The sequence below is a fragment of the Manis pentadactyla genome, chromosome 14 (genome assembly GCF_030020395.1).
Source record: "Manis pentadactyla isolate mManPen7 chromosome 14, mManPen7.hap1, whole genome shotgun sequence".
In the NCBI taxonomy this organism is placed as follows: Eukaryota; Metazoa; Chordata; class Mammalia; order Pholidota; family Manidae; genus Manis; species Manis pentadactyla.
Genome location: NC_080032.1, coordinates 16363744 through 16385240, shown reverse-complemented (window position 1 = coordinate 16385240; position 21497 = coordinate 16363744). Strand labels below are relative to the sequence as shown.

At 36.9% G+C, this 21497-nt stretch overlaps 1 protein-coding gene across 3 annotated transcripts in view; it reads right to left on the bottom strand.

Annotated features, from left to right (window-relative positions):
* Nucleotides 1–20962, bottom strand: part of TAOK3 (TAO kinase 3) — a 174575-nt gene extending 153613 nt beyond the window's left edge. The window contains exon 1 of one of the 3 annotated variants that reach the window (XM_036929330.2): nt 20679–20962. The gene's annotated coding sequence lies outside the window, so the exon portion shown is untranslated. Of the gene's footprint in view, nt 1–13343; nt 13973–20678 lie in introns of those variants that run through there. The other 2 variants (XM_036929331.2, XM_036929332.2) reach the window with 2 other exon arrangements.
* Nucleotides 20963–21497: the final 535 nt, after the last annotated feature.

The window sequence follows — 21497 nt, the reverse complement described above, 5'->3', positions numbered from 1 at the left end:
GGACTACTACATTCTAACACAAACATCCATCCTACTTGGCTCACAAGGATGGAAATCCCATCTAAGAAATGTGGTATCAGCACTACCACTTTCCAGTATGTTCAATAACATGAAAGATATATGGCAATTAGAGCCTTTTGATCTTATAGTCCTGTTTTCTTATCACTTGCATGCATCTCTCCCTCCTCTCTCTCCTCTTCTCTTTCAATACATATTAGAAAAGAATGGAAAGAATTTATCTAAAAAAAATTAAAAATAAGGCCCCTTCTTAACTGCAAAATAAGTCATGATCTATTAATAATACTATTAATAAGTATTACAGTTTTTTAAATGATAATAGTTTACTTTCCCATACTTTACACTGTTTATTTCTTTCTGTTATACTTTTTCAAAGTCTGAATACTCCATTATATTTACACTTTTTTTAGTCCTTCATTGAATCTTTCAGTACATGTCCTGTAGTCAATTTCCTCTTGTTAATACCCATGCACCCCTTCACCTGTCAAGGATAATTAAAATTTTGATTTGTTTTTTTAAGATGCTAGTCAGTTCAAGATCACTTAGCGGATTTTATAAGCTTATTCTACGCAATCACCTAATCATTAAATAAAATGTTAAAAACTAAGCCTACTGAACCGTATCTACTTTTTGGAAGCAGCTTCTCTAAACTTGTATTCATATGTACTGTAGTGATACAAACTTGAAGTAAAACTTTCAGTAAGATGAGAATGAAAATATCTATTTTTTAGGGACAGATCAGGACAAAATAAAGAAAAAATACAAAGTAGAATAGGTTAAATTAAGGAGGCTGAACTACAGTCTTCACAATAACAGACAAGAAACATTAATTAAATGACTGTAGTAATTGGTTACTTTGGATGAATCCAGAGTCCCTCACCTCTTAATGGTGATTTCAAAAGGCTCATGCTAAGTGAAACAAGTCAGACAGAGAAAGAGAAATACCATCTGATTTTACTTATATGTGGAATATAAAAAACAAAACAAAAAATAGACCCATAAATATAGACAACAGACTGTTGTTTACCATAGGGAGGAGATGGAGGCACGGGTAAAACAGGTGAAGGGGATAAAGAGGTACACACTTCAAAATATAAAATAAATTAGTCACAGGGATAGAAGTACAGCACAGAGAATATAACCAATAATATTGTCCTATCTTGGTATGGTAGCAAGGTGTAACTACACTTACCATGGTGAGCATTTAGTAATGTACATATTTATTGAATCACTGTTGTACATCTAAAATCAATACTGTGTATCAACTATATTGCAATAAAAACAAAGGCTCATAACTAAGAGGTCTGAATGTAAAACTTAAACAAAAAAATCCTGAATAGGCAAGAATATAAGAGGAAGGAAGGCTGGTGATAGTCTAAGGGAAAAAGGGGAGCTTGAGTTCCTCTGGAGCAGATGAAGGCCGAGCAAAGAGCCATGTGTTTAGGGAGATAAGTATGCATCCCTTTAAGTCCTTGTTAACACGTTGATAAACCTGTCAGACACTACTAGATTGTGTTTCTGGTGGATAGAGGAAAAAAAGGAACATATTCTTAAGCAATGGGAGCCTTTGTTGGGACATATGGTAAAATAATGCTATTCACCCACCCTATTTGAAAAAACAAAATTAAGCCATGTTCTTGGAAACCAAGTTCTTATAGTATCAGTGCTGTAGAATCTCCTATGATTGAAAAGAAACCTAGAGTTGTACTGGAGACCGAAACAATAACAAAGGAGTTTTTTAGAATAATTTGTAAGAATTAAAACTAAAAAAGAAAATCTCAGTATATCCATACAACAAACCTGGCTGGAAAATGATGTGGAAGCAGTATATATTTAGCCATGAAATATGAATATCTGTTGATATGATATAATGATATACTATTAAAGTAAAAAAAGAAAAGCAGCTTCTAAAACAATATATGTATAAAACCTTCCTATTTACTATTTTTTAAAAATCTATAAAAAAGTCTGGGAAGTTATATGTGAAAATGTATTTGGGTATGGAACATACTTTCTTCTAATTACTTGTCTGTATTTTCTATTTATTAAAACAAAAAGGATGTTATTACTTATATAGTTGTTAAAAATAATATAAAAAGAACTATCTTGGGTCAGTGGCTTCCCACCATTTTGTGGGAAAGAGGAGAAAATGTTAAGGGGGATGAAGATCTTACTTCCATAGCTACTCATTTACCAACAAGTCATCTTGCTGGAAAGTCCCAACTTCAGGACTAATAAGGATCTGATTTGCAACATCATATAACAGGATTTATAATTTCAAAGTGATATATATTCATCACCATTACCTTTAACCAAGTAAAATTGTGCAGATTAAAATGTATCTACAGGGTCTGCTACACTACAGAACAGATCACCAACATACTTCTGTTCTATAGAAAATACAATAATATTAGTTTGGGGCACCTTCTAGAGAGAATAAAACATTTATTTATAAAAATTCAAACTGAGGAGTGTGAACCAATTTTTAAACAAAATGCTGTACTTGAGTTCTCACTATTATTAGCCCTCAAATTACACAGCTTGAACAATTAGCAAAAAATAGACTCAAGGAGCCTAACTAGTAGTCTGTATATTGCGTTGTGTTCCTATGCTTTGGGGAGGAAAATGTATTTAAAAACACAGTCACATAGCTAAATGAATGAACCATTTATATAGAACAGAAAGACAGAATTCAATCTTTCTACATATGCCTGAGGTAGTTCACGGTATTTTCTAATTCTAACTAGCCTATCTGTAGTGCTACTAATAAGCAATAATATGATAAATTCGACATGGAGGCCATTCAATGTAAGCTTCCTCAATTTTTCATTCCATCTTAAAACTCTCAGTGTGCACAGTTGTCTTCATCCTGCAGTCTTTCTTTTTCAGGTTAACCACCTCTCCCCAGCACCACCAAAAACTGGCCTCGATTCTGTGTCCTACTACCTTCTCATTTCATTAATTCACTCCTCTTATTTTTGTTAACCCTTTCATTGCTCTCCCCTGACTCCTGGCCTACAATGTTTACTGAGGAGAGGAAAGGGAACTTTCCCTGATGGAAAGATGCACTGGAACTAAAAAACTCACTAGCTCCACTATCCTAATCTCTAAATCCAGTAGGATTCTTCTTAGGTTGTATCCCTCCATAACCTTTATGTAGCGCCTCCTTACATGGCTCTTGTTTCTTGGTTTGTGCAGCACTTTCCTTTATGTGTTCCTTTTCGACCCACCTCTCTTGGCTTCTCCTCCTCTCCCCTTTTAACACAAGAGCCTGTGGTGGGCCTCTTCTCCAGTCACTACATTTTTCCTTAGTTAGCTGATTCACTCTTATGCTTTCAGCTATCTCTCTCAGGCTGTTAATGGCCTCAATAAATTTCTTGCAAGCAGCTTTTCTTCTTTGCATTGAGGCTGGCCTAGTTCCAGAACCTCATTACCAGTAGAGTTCTTACTCCCAATCTCTTTCTTCCTTTAAGTCATTCAACAAACTATTGACTGAGTAATCTTTCAAAGTTTCTGATTGCATTAGTTTCTTCTATTCAAACACCTTAAATGGCTCCCTACTATTTACTGCTCAAAGTTAAAACCACTTGGAATGTGATTCAGGCTCTTTGACCTGCCACTATCTGTAAGCATCCTATACTTTATTCACAACGTCTATACTATGCTAAAAAATGCATTGATTATATCCCACCACACCTTCTAAAAAAGCTGGCCAGTATTCAAGACTCAGTTCAAATTTTATCTCTAAGTTACCCCATCTCTGGAGTACAGAAGTAATCTCTTTCTTCCTTTTTCACATATAGAAAGTACTTAACTTTACTGTAGCATTGATGCCATTCTGCCTTGCTCTCAAAGGACAGGGATATTTCTTAATCCCATTAATTGAATGACTAGTAGTAGGAATCTTATATACTTATCTGTCCTCCAGAGTGTCTTCAATGTAGTAGGCAGTATTAACTCAGATCATATTCATTTAGAATTAAAGACTACTTGACCAGGATCTGAGCTAATGTTTGCCTCTGCCTTAGATCTTTCTGAAGAAAAGATCTGGGAAACAAGTTGGCTAAATAAACAGTATGTGTATGTGTGTATGTGTGTGTGTGGGGGGGGGGGAGTTACTGAATAAAACTCAAGAGAAATCACTTCAAAGCACTTTCATCTGAATTACTTTTACAAAGAATAATTACAAACAATTTGTCTTCCAGGTATACACCCAAGAGAATTGAACATATATGTTCACAAAAAAAATTGTGCAAGAATATACACAGCAGCATTATTCATAATAGCCAAATAGTGAAAAAACTCAAACGTTCATCAACTGATGAATGGATAAACAAAATGTGGAGAAGTTATGCAATGGAATATTATTCAGCCATAAAAAAGGAATGAAGCACTGATAAATGCTATAACATGGATGACCCTAGAAAACATTATGCTAAGTAGGTAAGTCAGACACAAAAGGCCACATACTGTAGAATTCCATTTATAGGAAATGTTTACAACAGGCAAATCCATAGATACAGAAAGAAAAGTTAGCAGTTGTGGGGTTGGGGGTGGGTGTGGGTGGGGAGGGTAAATGGGAGTAACTGCAAACAAGTGCAAGGTTTCTTTTTGGGGTGATGGAAGTGTTCCAGATTTAGACAGTGGTAATGGTTGCATAACATTGTATATACACTAAAAACTTGAATTGTACACTGCAAAATGATGAATTTTATGTTACATGGATTTTTTTAAGTGATAGTTATCACACAAAGACAAAATTTATTATAAAAATGTTTAAAATACTAAAAAATGCAGAAGAACGTAACATTCATACTCTTATAGTATCTGTGAAGATAGTGTTTTCTTTCCAGTCTGTATCTGTGTGTGCTTTTTTTATAGTTCTCCAGATATTTTTTAAAATTTTGACATCATTAATATATAATCACATGAGCAACATTGTGGTTACTAGATTCCCCCATTATCAAGTCCCCACCACACATCCCATTACAGTCACTGTCCATCAGTGTAGTAAGATGCTATAGAGTCACTACTTGTCTTCTCTGTGTTATACTGCCTTCCCTGAGCACCCCCTACGTTATGTGTGCTAATCATAATGCCTCTTATTCCCCTTCTCCCTCCCTTCCCACTCACCCTCCCCAGTCCCTTTCCCTTTAGTAACTGTTAGTCCATTCTTGGGTTCTGTGAGTCTGCTGCTGTTTTGTTCCTTCAGTTTTTGCTTTGTTCTTATGCTCCACAGATGAGTGAAATCATCTGGTACTTGTCTTTCTCTGCCTGGCTTATTTCACTGAGTATAATACCCTCTAGCTCCATCCATGTTGTTGCAAATGGTAGGATTTGTTTTCTTCCTATGGCTGAATAATACTCCATTGTGTATATGTACCACATCTTATTTATCTATTTATCTACTGATGGACACTTAGGTTGCTTCCATTTCTTGGCTATTGTAAATAGTGCTGCTATAAACACAGGGGTGCATATGTCTTTTTGAAACTGGGATCTTGAATTCTTATGGTAAATTCCTAGGAGTGGAATTCCTGGGTCAAATGGTATTTCTTTTTTGAGTTTTTTGAGGAACCTCCATACTGCTTTCCACAACGGTTGAACTAGTTTACATTCCCACCAGCAGTGAAGGAGGGTTCCCTTTTCTCTGCATCCTCACCGGCATTTGTTGTTCCTAGTCTTTTCTAGATTGGCCATCCTAACTGGTGTGAGGTGATATCTCATTGTGGTTTTAATTTGCACTTCCCTGATGATTAGCAATGTGGAACATCTTTTCATGTGCCTGTTGGGTATCTGAATTTCTTCTTTGGAGAACTGTCTGTTCATAACTGTCTGTTCATATCCTCTGCCCATTTTTTAATAGGGTTATTTGCTTTTTGGGTGTCGAGGCGTATGAGTTCTTTAATATATTTTGGATGTTAACCCCTTGTTGGATATGTCATTTACAAATATATTCTCCCACGCTGTAAGATGCCTTTTTGTTCTACTGATGTTGTCCTTTGCTGTACAGAAGCTTTTTAGCACGATATAGTCCTATTTGTTGATTTTTTATTTTGTTTCCCTTGCCCAAGGAGATACATTCAGGAAAAAGTTGCTCATGTTTATATTCAAGAGATTTTTGCCTATGTTTTCTTCTAAGAGTTTTATGGTTTATATGTTATATGAATTTTATCTAAACTAGAAGAAAAAACAGTTGTGAGTTTGGTCTTCCAAATAACTTGATTTGGATTTGTGGTATAATAGAGAAGAGGTTTGACCTTTGTTTGAATCAACAAATCTAGGTTTAAGTTAATTCTGCCACTTATCAGCTGTATGATCTGTTAAGGGCATTGCTTAACTTCCCTAGGTCTCAATGGTCTCATCTATAAAGGCAGAACAAAATGCCTCACAAAGTTGCAAGACTCACGAAATAATGTAAAATCATTATGTAAACTCTAAAGCCCTTTACAATTGTAAACCTTATTTTATTATGTATACTTAAAATAATTGTTTAAAATCCTAAAATGTATTGAATAGTCCATAATTGCAATTTTTTATCATTGGCATGCTATCTAGCCAACTTTTATTGTCATATATGACATATGAATGGCTTCTTGGATTGGTGGCACTTATCCTGTGGGCACTAATAACACAGTACTTTATAAAGTTATTTAATTCTAATCTTCACAATGAAAGGTAGAATGGCATGACAATTATGAACAAAGGCATAGAATTGAGTGTAAGTCTAGGTTCTTCCCCTGATGCTGGGTAAACGCCTAACCTTGCTGAGTATCAGTATATTCCACTGTAAAGTGTGTGTGTGTATGCCACCTACACAATAGGAGTTGTAAGATTCATTGACATGTTTGTTATATAATGCACGTATTGCAATATCTGGAACCAAGAAAGCACTCACTAATCAGGCAATTGTCATTATCATTATTTCCACCCTGTAGAGTGACAAGTTTAAATGACTGATCTAAATTTACAAGGTAAATCTGAAGCATAACCAAGAATCAAAAATAGATATTTTGTAGACTAGTTTAGGTAATTAGAATAGGGAATGATTCAGTGCCCTTTCTATGTATTTTTTAAGCATAATATGGATATCTACAGCATTGTATTAACCAAATAAGTTTTATTAGTTAAAGAAAAGACACATTTCTATTCAACACTAGTACAAGGCCTGACACAAGTAGATATTCAGTAAATATTTACTAAATAAATAAATGAATAAAGAGTACATTGTTACTCACTGCTTCTACAACCAAGCATCAACACAAAACCCAAAGCATTAACTAGACACTCCCAAATATATGTACTTTTACATATATAAAACATTTTGCATTTTGAAAGTTTTCATTTCAGTGTCCTATATGCTCTTTGGCATCAATACAAAGGAGGCATGTATAAAAAAAATAGGAAGGTAAATTGGTGTAGCCACTGTGGAAAGCAGTATGGGAATTCCTCAAAAATACCATAAGGTCCAGCAGTTCCACTTCTGGGTATACATCCAAAGAACTTGCAATCACTATCTCAAAAAGATATCTGCTCTCCCATGTTCACTGCAGCATTATTTATAATAGCCAAGACATGGAAACAGTCTAAATGTTCAACAGATAAGTGGATAAAGAAAATATGATACATAAATGGAATATTATTCAGCTATTAAAAAAGGAAACCCTGCCATTTGCAACAACATGGATGGACCTTGAGGGCATTATGCAAAGTGAAATAAGTCAGAGAGAGAAAGACAAATCCTGTATGATCTTACTTATTTGTAGAGTTTAAAAAAACCAAAAACTAAACTCACAGATACAGAGAACAGATTGGTAGATGCCAGAGGCAGGGGGTGCAGGGTGGGGGAAATGGGTAAAGATGATCATAAGGTGAAAACTTACAGTTATAAGATAAATAAGTGCTGGGATGTAATATTCAGCATGGTGATTATAGTTAAAAGTACTGTACTGTATATTTGAAAGTTGCAAAGAAAATAAATCTTAAAAGTTCTCATTATGAGGAAAAAAATTATAACTATATGAGGTGATTAGTGCTAAATTATAACTATGTGAGGTGATTAATGCTAACTTATTGTGGTAATCATTTCACAATATATGCATATATCAAATCATTATATTGTACATCATGGACTAGTACAATATTATACTTCAATTATACCTTAATAAAACAGGGAAAAAATAAAGAAGAGTAAAACATTTAAAAAAGTTTTCATTCAAGTGGCATGTATTATTTCAAAAGACAGGAGACAGAATTAAGGCAACAGACATCCACTTGAGGTAGCAAGTATTATTTTTAACCTTCTGAGCATATATTCTGCTTTCCCTAATAGTTTTTTGAGGGCAGGGATAATATGTAAATAATTTCAGTATCCCTTCACTGAGTCTAACCTTACACACAGTAGGCACTTAATCATACTTAGGCTACTTAAAGAATTGGGTAAGAACACTTCTTGGTTATATAAAATGTATTGATCATATTTAATCTATAATGACAGGATGGGGAAATTCTGTAATATCAAAAGTAAATCTTTCCAAGTGCAGCTGGCTATATCATTTTAAGAAAGGAAACAAAATCATATATATATATATATATATATACACACACACACACACACACACACACACACACAATTTCTCATAAGGAAAAGCAAACTTGTCAATCTAAAACCAATCATGAAATTGTCTTTGTTAGCTTCCAGTTTTTCTGTAAATGAGGTGAAAGACCTGATCCAAACAGGAAAAATACTCTGGACCCTTCAATAATCCCAGGATAGTTGGATTTACTGTGGAAAAGCATGACAAAATAGACTTATTTTCTTTTATTTTCCTTCAAGTCAAAGTCAGGTTCCTCAGTAATAGCTAGGAACTGTGAAAGATTTAACTGTCAGAAATGATCTTTATATTCAAACTGTTTACATCATCAGTGAAGACAAAACAGTGAATGATGTAAAATACTATGTAAATTTTTGTTCACAGGTTGGCTAATTTAAAAATCACCTGGGAGTTTGCAGCAAAACAGTAAAACTTGAAATAGGAAAAGCTTGCACAGTCTTGAAGAAAAGGTAAAATCTGAGTAGGTAGAGAGAAGGGAGGAGGGCTTTTTGAGTGAAGTAACAGTATCAAAGGTGCAAAGTTGAAGGAGTATGGTGTGTTTGAGAGACAGACTGACTTAAATAGATCAGAAAGAATGGGCCAAAGAATGTAGGAAACGAAGCTGGATAACTAATATGGGACAGATTTGAAAGGGTGTTTAAAGTCAGGCAGAAGAGGCTAGATTAAATGTGGTGGAAAACAGGCAACCAATGAAACTTTCTGAAAATGGGAGTGACATGCTGAAAGTAGCAGCATTTAAAAGTTAATCAGGATGGCTTGGAAAAGACAGATGGAAATGAAGGAAGGTGATTGTGGTAACCCAGGAATGAGGTGATAAGGGTCTGTGCACGATAGGTACACAGAGAGACAGTGTACTTTGGTGGCAATGTGACGGACCTTGAGAAATTAGTGGGCACCGGAAACAAGGACGAGCCATGACTAAAGCAGAGGCTGCCTACTAGGTAAAGGGGTTGTACTATAGATTAACACCTGGAAATTTCAAGCACTAGAATATACTCACAAAGCCTAAATATTTTTCAAGTACTCTATAAGTAATTTCTTTGTTTTGTTTAGTGAATTTACTGTAGGTGTCCTCAAATCTCACATCAGCTTTGCTAGCAGAGCCCCATGAAAATGTGCTTATGTAATAATTAGCTTTTTTTCAATACACAAAGTTAACTGACCCATTACAGGATATGACCCCCAGAGACTAAAATAGTGAAAACAGAAGAACATTCTTCTTTATACGCAAATGTATATTCTTTATTGTCTGGTTCCACTCTCCTTCCCCACTCCAAAAAAAAAAAAATAAACCCCCAAATTTTTTTCAGCTGATCCAAAACCTTGACACATAGTCCTGACTATCTGATAGTGATCCAGTCAGGATAAAACAAACTCTCTTGAGAAAATGAATTAAGAAATCAATACTTTGCCATGTTGCTTTCTTATATTGTGCTATCAATTTGGGAGGAAATGCTCTGAAGTGAAAAACGAAGAGAAAAATGTTGCTGAAGCTAAATTTGGCAGAGTAACTAATTTTCTGAACTAATGATTAATTAAATCTATAGTCAACTCTTCTCCTACCTCCCCTTAGTATGGGTAGTACCTAATGTCCTAAGAGGAGTGGTGTAAATGAGATCTATAGACTTCATTCATGTGCTCCACTGTACTTTCTAAATACTTCTATTATCTATACATGATTGCATGTACTGTTTTGTATCTCTTCCCATCATCATTTTCTGGTAGAACTGTAAAGAACTGAAATGTCAAAAAATAACCATATCTACTATCACTCACTATAAGCTCTTCCTTTACAATGTGTGACCAAACTTGTGCTTTTCATACATCACCTCATGTAATCTTCACAACAATTCTATAAGGTAGGGTACTATGGTTATGCCCATTTTACAGATGAAGAAACTGAGGCTTTGAGGGTTAAGAGATTTGTACAAGGTCATTAAAACTAGTGAGCTAGTACATGACCAACATGTTCATCTGATATACTTATGTTAATCATTAGATTATACTGCTGACCCCAAACTTATGTGACGGAAACCAAAAGTAAGAGATATAAGGAACCTGAACTTGCTTATCTCTGTGTAAAAAAGAGGAGCATCGGTTCTAAGAACTGTCAGGGATACAAATAGATAGATCTTTGACTCACTTCTAACCTTTCCTAATACTGGAAACACTGTAGTCTATTTCTGAAGGAGCGTGGGACACTGCTATGAAATGGGAGTTAAATGTCCCCTTTTTTAGTAGGACACACATTACTATTTGAATAGTAAGATATGAGATATTGACAGCATCCTGTATCTTCTCAATTTAGTCACATTTTAAAAAAATGCTGCTACTTAGGTCAGACTAACTAGGCTGGTTGATGACATCAAAATGCTTTTAAGAGTATTTTCTTAATAGACTGCCCAATTACCTGAACAATCAATGTAATGCCTACCAGTGACGCTGAAATAGAAACTGAATTTATAAAGTTACTTCTCAGACATAAAATATATTCACAAGGAGACACTTCTAAAAATAACTCCTCACTGTAATTCCCTCCTTATGCATCTGGGCAGAGATGTCATATTTCCTCCATGAAGCTTCCTTTTATGTTGCAATAGTAAAAATCTCAATTTCAAACTGAACCAGAACAACTGAGAACCCCAAACTCTTTCACAAGATATAATTATTTTATTAGTATTTTATACAAATTGTCTAAATAGATGGGACACCTTACATTTTTAATTCTGCAATACTTTTACCTAGAAAATAAAGCAGTTATATTTAAAATCCCACCTCCCCTCATTCCTCACTTTTCTAACATGTGGTCTTCCACAGAAGGGTCCATGTGATCCTGCAGATGATAGATAAGGAATATGACCACGGCAAACTAAAGAATAGAACATGAAGCACATGTCAAGTAAGTCAGAAGTTTAAAATTTGTCTGTGTATGAAACCAGCAAACAGTTATGTTAAATAAACATACACAAGTTAATGGATGTATTTAGTAACTTCCACTTTTCCCTTCAACTAAAGGCGTTTTGGCAGGCAACCATATAATCTGCAATAATCTGAGTACTGTGAAGCTTCACTAGCTTCCTCTGTCCCACCCCCATCCAAGTTATGACTGGGATAGTTCTGGAGTTCTAGTGTAACATTATAAAAGGCCTCCCTACCTATGAAATCTGAAATTTACATAATTTGTACCTATAAGTCTTTAATGTACATAAATCTTAAAAAAGACACACAAATGACATCACATTTCAAAGATTATTTGAAAGTTTTAATTTCCTTTCTTTTGCATTAGAAAGAATAGAGACTTCAAATGTTCCAAGAGCCTAGTGCAGTTGGTAAAGAAACTATTATATTTGTTTTTCTGGTTTATAAAATATTTTACATTACCTTTTTAACACACAAAACTATTTGATGTTCAATTAAGAAATTATCTACTGTCACACTTCATCTGATTTCATTTTATGGACTATAGTAGTTCCATAAATTATTACCTCATGGCTAAGATTTTTTTATCTTAATAAGTTACTAGCCTTGTGCACTAAAAAAAAAAAAATTGCAAAGCAAAGTAAATGTGATCAAATCTGACTTTTCTGTCTTTAAATTTGGTATTACATTCAAGAAATTGTTCTATCCTATTTTCCCTTTCTGTAAAAGAAGAAAAATAGGACGTGGCTTTGTTTTTTTAAAGGTCTCTAAGATGAATAGTGTGCCATTTTGAGTAGCTTAATTTTGAAATAGTTTTATAGTAATATTCATTAGCATAAGCTGCATCCATTTAATAAACATGGCCTTTAGTTTCTTTAAAATCTTTGTTTAAAAGAATCTTCTGACAAGGTTGATACTTTATTTACAGCATAGTGTTTATCTTATCCAGAAAAAAGGAAAAGTCAAACAATTTTTGAAAAATATTCCCACTATTATTTACTTGTAGAATATCAAATCACAAATTAAAGTAAGTAAAGCATATGGATCCAGTGACTTTAGAGGTTGATTACTCTCAACTGGTCTTTGAGCTAAGGCAATACATACTCACATGAAATTCAACAGTTTATTAGCAATGTTTAGACACAAACTATATTTATAATAAACTGTAAAACAAAACACCATGCTTACTCACAGATCTTCTCAAATGCATGTCCTACATTTCCACTTCAACATATACAGACTTTAAAAATTCTTTATTTAGTACAGCAGTAAGTAAGATTGCCCCAGAAATGGCTTTCTTTAAAAAGCTGCCTCTTAACTCACTTAGGAAACAAAACTGAACTCGACTCAAGTAGTAAGAACACCACCATGCTATCAGCACCTTTAACCCGAGAGAGGAAGTTATAGACAGTTTTATAAATGAGGCATAAAGAGAGTACTTCCTGGTCAGACAGTTAACGACACCAGCATTTTTATAAAGCTTGACATTTTGGAAAGAATTTTCTAAAAACTTCTGATTTTTTTTTCCCCAGGCCCTACAAAAGAGGGAAATTTGCTCAAGCTAGAAAAATCTCATGTAAACTCCACAAAATTCTATCAATGCCTGCCATTTGTGGTATCACGTAAATTTCAGAACTATTTATTATCACTGATAATAATATCATCTCAAGTTTTAATTATTTTACATCTATGTTCCTTCCATCTCCCCCCTCCCAGTATGCTAGAGTGAGGTTTCACAGCACACAACTTGAGAATCTAAAGAAAGAACATACTTAAAGGAGGACAACTCACCAATTCCTTGATAACGAAGACAATGCAAATAACCATTCATGTTTTAATTTTCAGATTTAAAGTTAAATCTCTTTTAAACTTACATATTAAAAAACTCCAAGAAGCCTTTTACAATCTTAATAAGGAACGGCAGATAAAAACAGTGTGACCTGGGCGCCGCACATTACTATCAGTATTGCAAGCTGAAGTACTTCCTGTTACAACTCCCATTGGTTCCCACAGGTACAAGTGCCTATGGGTGTTGCCGATTTGCCCTTCCTTTTGTAAGTGAACCACTAAAGGAGATTTCAGGTTGGCACAATCAATGCTAAGCAGTATTACGGCAGAACTACTTAGGACTACTACCAAGAATCGCCCATATTAGACTGATTGTGAATTGATGGTTACCTAATTTGAAAAGGCTGGGGAAACTTTATTTCAACAGACTTTCATTATTTTTCTGAGATATGCTGTTATTAAGAATAGATGTGACTTCATTCAAATAATATGCAATAGTTGCTTCCTCAATGCAAACCACTGTTCTAGGCACTAGGAATACAGTAATGAACAGAAAGACCAAGTCCCTGTGGTTATTCATATGCTATCTAATATACTTTTGACAATTTCATATATAATTAGAAAACCTTCATAAAGGAATAGAGCAAAAAAATTTGTATAGAAATGTGGAAAGTCTATCGTGTAATATTCATTACAAAAAAAGCACTGCAGGTAAGGTTACCACCTTAAACCCCAAATAACATTTCTAGAACCTCATATAAAAAGTAGGATTCTTTGTTTTCAATGTTTCAAAAAGGCCAGATTAGAGGCAATGGCATATGTTCCACAGAGAAAAGGAAAAACTTCTCACCATGATTCACCAGTGACTAAGTTGTTTTAATTCAGGCTTAAAACACATTTCAAATCCAATTACTTGTCTATGCAGAAAACTGAACCCCAAATTAACATCAGAAGTTTGATTTGACCAATTTTTTAGGGTTAATATCAGCATCTAAGAGAAACAAGTGAAGTGCTTTTAATGCCCTGTACTGTACTGAATTTTATTATAATTTTGGTCTTATTAGCCTGTAATGCCCAAGGACCATGTCAGCAAGCTACCATTCGATTTTGTTACAATGAACACAGCTTTCTTATAATTTAGCCAGAGTGAGACACAGTCATCTTGAATGTATGGTGTGGTGGTAGGAATGACTTTTATTTATATTCAATAAAACAGAAATTAAGTAAATTCAAGGCTGCTCAAAGAAAAACGTAAAACCCAGAGAGAGTAAAATGCACAGATAAACTGTACTGCCCAAGCTATCTTTTACTTCCTTAGGATTTTACTTTCTATGTTTAAAAAAACAAAACCTTCTTTTCAGCCAACAAAATGGAGGAATTCCAAAAGCCAAACTTATCTATTTGGTCATTCAACAAATATTTATTGAACACCTGCTATATGCTATGCACTGTGTTCTGAGTTGGGGATTCAGGAATGAATAAAATGAAATCTTTGCTTTCACAGAGTCTACATTTTAGTGTAGGGAAATAAGACAAAATACTTAGTATGTCAGAAGGTAGTTAAGCACTATGGAATAAAATGCAATATGAAAACAGGGTTAACAGTAAGTTTATTTGGTGGGAGTGGGTAAAATAGGTGAAGGGGATAAAGAGGCACAAAATCTCAATCATAAAATAAATTAGTCGTGGGGATGAAAGCACAGCATAGAGAATACAGTCAATAATTTGGTAACATCTTTCTATGTTGACACTAGTTGGGGGAGCATTTAATAATGTAGATAACTGTTGAATTACTAGTTGTACACTTGAAGCCGATAATAATATTGTATATCAACTATACTTCAATAAAAAACAATAGGTTTACTTGTTCACGGTTGCAAATTGCTTATATCACAAAATATGGAACTTGGCTTTGGAAGCCCAGAGTATTAGAGCTCTCCCAGCCTCTTAACCTCCGACTCAAGTGAACTACCACCTTCTGTTGCAAATAATAATCTTGTTTCATTTGTTGCTAATACCTACAGAAAGGAAAGCAAACTTCCAAAGATCTGAAGTTAGATCCCATTCACATAAAAACATTACCTAAGGAAACAAAAATAACAATTCCCCAAGGTCACTAGAGGGAGTATTATCTTACTGAATATGAGCATACAAGTAGCCAAATACTTGCTTTTACTGGCACTGAATTGACCAACTGTCAGGGTCAGAAGTGAATTCTCATTTTAGAATTATCCCTGTTGGACAGATCTGGAAGAAGAGAGCAGCTCCCATTGAAACCTTATGGTGAGAGCTGGGCAAGAGCATTTCCAAGGAGCATGCATGCTGGAATCTACTATTCTCTCCCTCATGTTATCATTTCAGGGGATTTTGAGGGGAAAAAAAAAACTTGTTATCTTCACAGCAGCAATAACTATATTTGAGTAGTAAAGGTAAACTAAAGTAAGTATTAAAGGTAAACATAATTTAACAAATATTTATTGAGCAGATACCAGTTGGAAGACACTTGGTTAGATGTGTAAGACACTGTCCTTTTAAAATCAAGAAGATAGACATGTAGAAATGATAAGACAAGGCCAATTCCTATAATGTGAATCAGAGAGAAGTCTAGTGTAATAGGAAAACATACAAAGCAAGCACTTAGGGAATTCAAAGGACAGAGTAGCAAGGAGGATGATTCAGAGAAAGGCTCTTGAAAGATGGCATTAGAGGTAGTTTTGGAAAATGAGGAACAGAAAGCATTCTAGGGAACAGAAACAGCAGGAACAAAAACCTGAAGGCTGCAAATCAGTAAGTGCTTGGCGAGTAAGCAAGCTGCTTTGGTTGGGACACAGGAGATACATGTATGGATTATGGGGTGACAGGAATCTAAAAACAGGTTGACAAATCTAAACTGAATTCAGGTCTTGGGAAACTACTAAATGGTTTGAACATATGAGTAACAAAAATCAGAGCTCTACTTTAGGGAGAATAAGAGAGTAACCTTGTATATAGGAAAGACAAAAAAAAAAAAAAAGGAGACTGGAAAACTGTCCTTGCAGTCCTTCCCTAGCACCTTATTAAGGCACTCTGTAGCTCCTTTGTGGACCATTGAAAGGTATAAAGAGGAAAACTGTACTGAGTTGAAAAACCCAATTTAGGTCACTGGTCAAGTTTGTCATTGTATGACCTTGGGAAGTCATTTATACTCACTAAGTCTCAATTTCCCTATGTGTGAAACAATTAATTACAGTATTCTTTTTGGAGTCAGAAGCCATGGTATTCAGCAAATGATTAATACTGGTAGTACAGAAAAAAACAGCAATAAAAAATTGTTTCATGTGATTAAAATAATAAACAGCTACCATTTATTAAACAATTGGATACAGCTGTCACTATGCTTGGTGCTTTGCTCAAATTGCTTCATTTATTCCTTATATAATCCTGTGAGGTACATAGTCTTATTTTACAAATGAAGAGAATGGAGAGCTTTAAGACTTAAACTAACTTTCCTGGGGTAAGAGAGCTGGTGTGGTGACAAAGCAAAAATAGATACCTAGGTCTCTCTGAGTCTAAAGCCTTTTCTCTTTCCAATGTATCATGCTGTTTCTTAGTTCAACCTCTTAAACATGCAAACAAATTAAGAAACTGATCCCTAAGTCATTTTGCTGTAAAACAGGAATAATTTAGGCTTTAAATATACTTCAATGTCTTTAACAAGTTTCTGGCCAGACAGAAAAAAATACATTAGGCTGATTTATAAAGTATTTAGGTAACTTTATCAACATACCTAGAATAAAAAAAAGGAATCAATGTAATTCCTATTGGTTATCATAAAAATTCTAATAGCTGTTTTTAATTTGGTGCCCATAGCTTGGAAATGAGTTAGATTACACTGTGGTTCATAAATTTATCATGTCTAACCTATAATTATAGACAGATACCACTTTTTTTTTACAAATTAAGATGAGTCAAAGAAACAGTAATAAACTTTTAACATATCCTCACAAATAACAAAACAACCAATTAAACAGATGATAAAGCTAAATAATCACAAACTAAACTCCCTACTGCTGAAATTCAATTGTCCAGTTTCCCACAACTCAATACTACTAGTTCAAAACTACTCTCTCTGATTGAGAGAATCTCCTCTGATCGAGCAATCTCTCACTGAAGATCGAAGAGAGGTCTGCTGAGAAGATGACTTCTCTTGGGAAAAATCACAAAGCATTCTTAGATGGAAGCTTTCTATCTGTTAGTCTGTTTCTTTTTGGGTGAGGGAAGAAACAAAGATTGAAGGAAAAGGTCATAAAGGAAAGAAGATTTTAACTAAGACTAAAATAAAAGCACAGATAGTTTCATTCATTCTCCTATACTACTGAGACCAACAAATATGAACACTAGCAAGCAATGAGAACTTTTACTTAGGTTGGTTTAAACATTAAACCAAATTAGGTATCAAGGTAGACTCTGACATTACAATGGTTTGACAGTATATGACTCAAGTGGTAAAGAAAGTGTAAAATGGGTTATTGTATTTACTAGGCAGTACTTGTATCTGGCTAAGACTAACAATAGTCTAAGAACTCCAGACCAAAAAGAACTTACATTCTATGGTTGCTATAACCATTCATATGGAAATGGAAGGCTCCTTTTTAATCTTTTGATTATATTTTTTAATTGAAAAGAAACAACGTAAATGAGCACAGGTGCAATGACTTCACTTGTTTATAGTTTCTCTTAGCACAGTTTTGTTTTGTGAAACAAATGAATATACATTCCCACAGAATTCCTACCCTCCCCCCATCTCTACCCCAGGAATAAACAGTTATAGGCTTTTCCTCTCGCTAAAAATCTTATTACTATGAATCTTTCTTCATGGTCTCTGGATCAATACCATAACATAATGTGGTTGAATAACTGCTTTAGTAATCACTCAGGGGAGAATAAAAACACTTGATTTTCTTACAAGGAATTAAATTTAATGTTCTCTTTGAAGAAACTACCATTTGTTCCAGTCAAAAATGAGCTAACAAGTACAATGAAAGAGCTAATCTGCTTTTTTTTATTGGTACTGAGATTCCCAGTCCTTCTACACACCATTTCATATATGTTATACACACTACATAATAAGTATATGCCCCTTATAAAATAACCTCTTGAGTTAACTGAACTTATTTTTACTTGAATTCTACCTAGGGTTCCAGAAAAATAAACTTAATGTAAAAAATTACTTTAATACATCTTAAATGTATTATAGTGTCTCATATTTTAAATTTGTATTTACTGCTGCTGTTCTTCTCATCTCCGTAACTTTTATTTCTTAGGGGAGGACTTCTGCTTGTGGAATTTTCATAACCACATTAAGGTCCACTCTCTGAAGCCATATATAAGATCTGCTCTGTATCAGGTACTATCAAATAAAATCCCCAAATGATGTATGTCCTCTACCTGTTTGATGGAAATGACTTTGGTCATTTTTATCTTAGATTTAAATAGGCAGTTATCTGTAAGGCTTTTACATGAAGTCTTTGGGAAATAATGCAGCATCCCTTCCTTTCTCTTAGTTGAAGCTGCCCCTTACTAAATTTGGGCAAAGGCTTCTAATAAGACCTATTCTAACCCCGAAACAAAGAATATCTAAGTAACTGTGAAATGACTTAGTAATTACATTCCCCACTATTTTCACCAAACCATCATTTTCTAAGTCTGCGTTTATAAAAAAGAAACCAGTCGCAAAGAGAAGTGGTGAGAAGCCACACACAGAGAAAAAGAGGTTAAAAAATTTAAATGCAAAACTGCTGGGTATAACCATAACAAAGCAGGTGCATTCAAGAGAATATTTGAAAGGTAGTCAGGGCAGTATTAACATACCCTAAGTACTGCGTACAGCTAGCCTGGTCATTAGTTTAATTTTCACATTCCTCAAAGTAGGAGGCTGCCCCATCAATCCCCACCCGCTATTGCTTTCCACTATGTGTTTCAGCATTTTAATAGATATACCTTTGCCTCCCACCAGGGCATACAGTGTCTGGTTTAAATAGGCTTATCTCTCTCCTTTGCTTGCTCTGAAATTATGTCTAAAGCTGTCCTGACGGTAGCTTTTAGGATGAGAAATCTAATCGGAAAGTGCCTTTAGTTCAGCGACTCCAGTACCTCTTCAAATTTAGTTTGACCTTCCAATTATTTCCAACACATCAAAGTTAAACAAACTTAGCATATAGTTCCTTTAAATCTGCATTGTAAACAATGATACTGGTGTGCTCCCAAAACGTTTCTTAGCTCCTTGATCTAAAATGAAAAACACAGGGTCTATCAAAATAAACATCCTAATTAATCCAAAACACTGGTCTCCAAATGGATCCCTTTCTCTCAACTTGTTTGTGGTGGGTTGAAGAAGCCCTCTCCAACTTTTCACTTTCCGATTACGCTCTTAAGGTCAGGAAACCCCTTGCTTTCAAGGCATCCACGCCAAACCGAGAAACAAATCAGAAACCAGGGGCCAGAGAAGTGAGGTCCATCAGTCCATCTCTCGCTCTTTCCATTCCAAGATCTCTGTGCTTCTGCCAGACCCTCCAGTCCCTGCGTTCGTTCTACTTCGGAGAGGTTTCATTACATAATCTCTGTTCTACAGATTCACCCACAGAGTCACGGGGGCTCAGGCTGCCTCACGTCTCACACCACCGTTAGGAAGATCGGCTGCCCGCAGACCCTGGGAGCGGCACCCTCCCCTCCTCTCTGTGCCGCGAGCTGTCCCAACTCTTCGCGCGGCGACCCCGACCCCGGTTCAGCAATCACACGCAGGCCGGGGCCGCGCCTCCACCCGCTCTCTCACGAGCCCCTCTCCGGTCCGCCTCACACCCGCTGACACAAGCCCTCCCAGGGTCCCCTTCCCCCATCAGCCCTGCTGTCCTGGCTCCTCGGGGGGTCCCCTCATCGGACGCGCTGTTCTACTTTCCTCGGGGACTCCGTTTCAGATCCGCTGTCCCAGCCCCTCTCGGGGTCCCCTTCTCAGATCCTCGATGCCAGCCCCTCTCGGGGTCCCCTCCTCAGACCTGCTGTCCCGGCCCCTCTCGGGGTCCTCTCTTCAGACCTGCGGTGCCAGCCCCTCTCGGGGTCCCCTCCTCAGACTTGCGGTGCCAGCCCCTCTCGGGGTCCCCTCCCCAGACCCGCTGTCCCGGCCGCTCTCGGGGTCCCCCCTCAGACCTGGGTGCCAGCCCCTTTGGGGGGTCTCCTCCCACAGTCCAGACCGTCCGGCCCACTCCCGGAACTCCCCTCACGCGGGTCCTCGCCGGCCTCACTCGGCCCAGGGTCCCTCGTCTCGGCTCACTCTGTCACCGCCCCGCGCCCCGGTGCTCTCACCTTAGACCTGCTGTCACCACCCCCGGGCCCGGCGTCGCCACCGCCGCTTCCTCTCCACACTTGTTCCCGGGTCGCTCTTTTGACGCTGGTCCCCCGGCGGATCCCCAGGTCCGGTCGCCGAGTGTCAGTCCGGCAGCACGGAACCTCCACCCGCGGTCCCCGCGTTCCGTCCCACTCTCTCACGCAGGACCCTGCCGCCGCCGCCAAGCGCCACACGGACCCTCCCGCGACCGCCGCTGCTGCTGTCCGAGGTGCGGCTCCTGCCAGGGGTGGCCAATCGCACCCGACTGCGTTGAGTGCGCTCCGCCCCACTGTCTCCGTCCGCCCGCCCCCTACCCCCAGGCCACGCCCCCAGCTCGGTTCCGATAGGCTCTCTACTGACCTTCCCTGATCGCGGGGCATAAGCCTGGGGCCGGATATAGGTACTTGACTGGCGATGCCTGGGAAGCCGAGCGGTCAATGATGCCTGAGGATTGGTGAAGCTGTCGGTGGGCGGGATGGAGTGGGGTGGGGCTTCCTCCGACACGGAAGACCTTGCAGCTTCAGTTACCCACGGGCCCGCCTGGGGTGCGGTCTGTCTTGTTTGTGCTGCTCTGGGGTCAAAGTTCGAGGCACTCCTCCCTGCTCCTTTACTTTTCTTGGGAGACTCCCAGAAGCCAAGGCCCTCTGGGACTTCCCGAGACCACCCTGTTAGAACCTTTGAGGAGGTCCCCATTCATCCGGTAGACCTTGCACAGCTTTCTAATTTATTTCTGCCATGAATTAATTTAATAGATAATTTATTCACTCTGGACTTGTGAATGTTTCCTGGATTTCAGC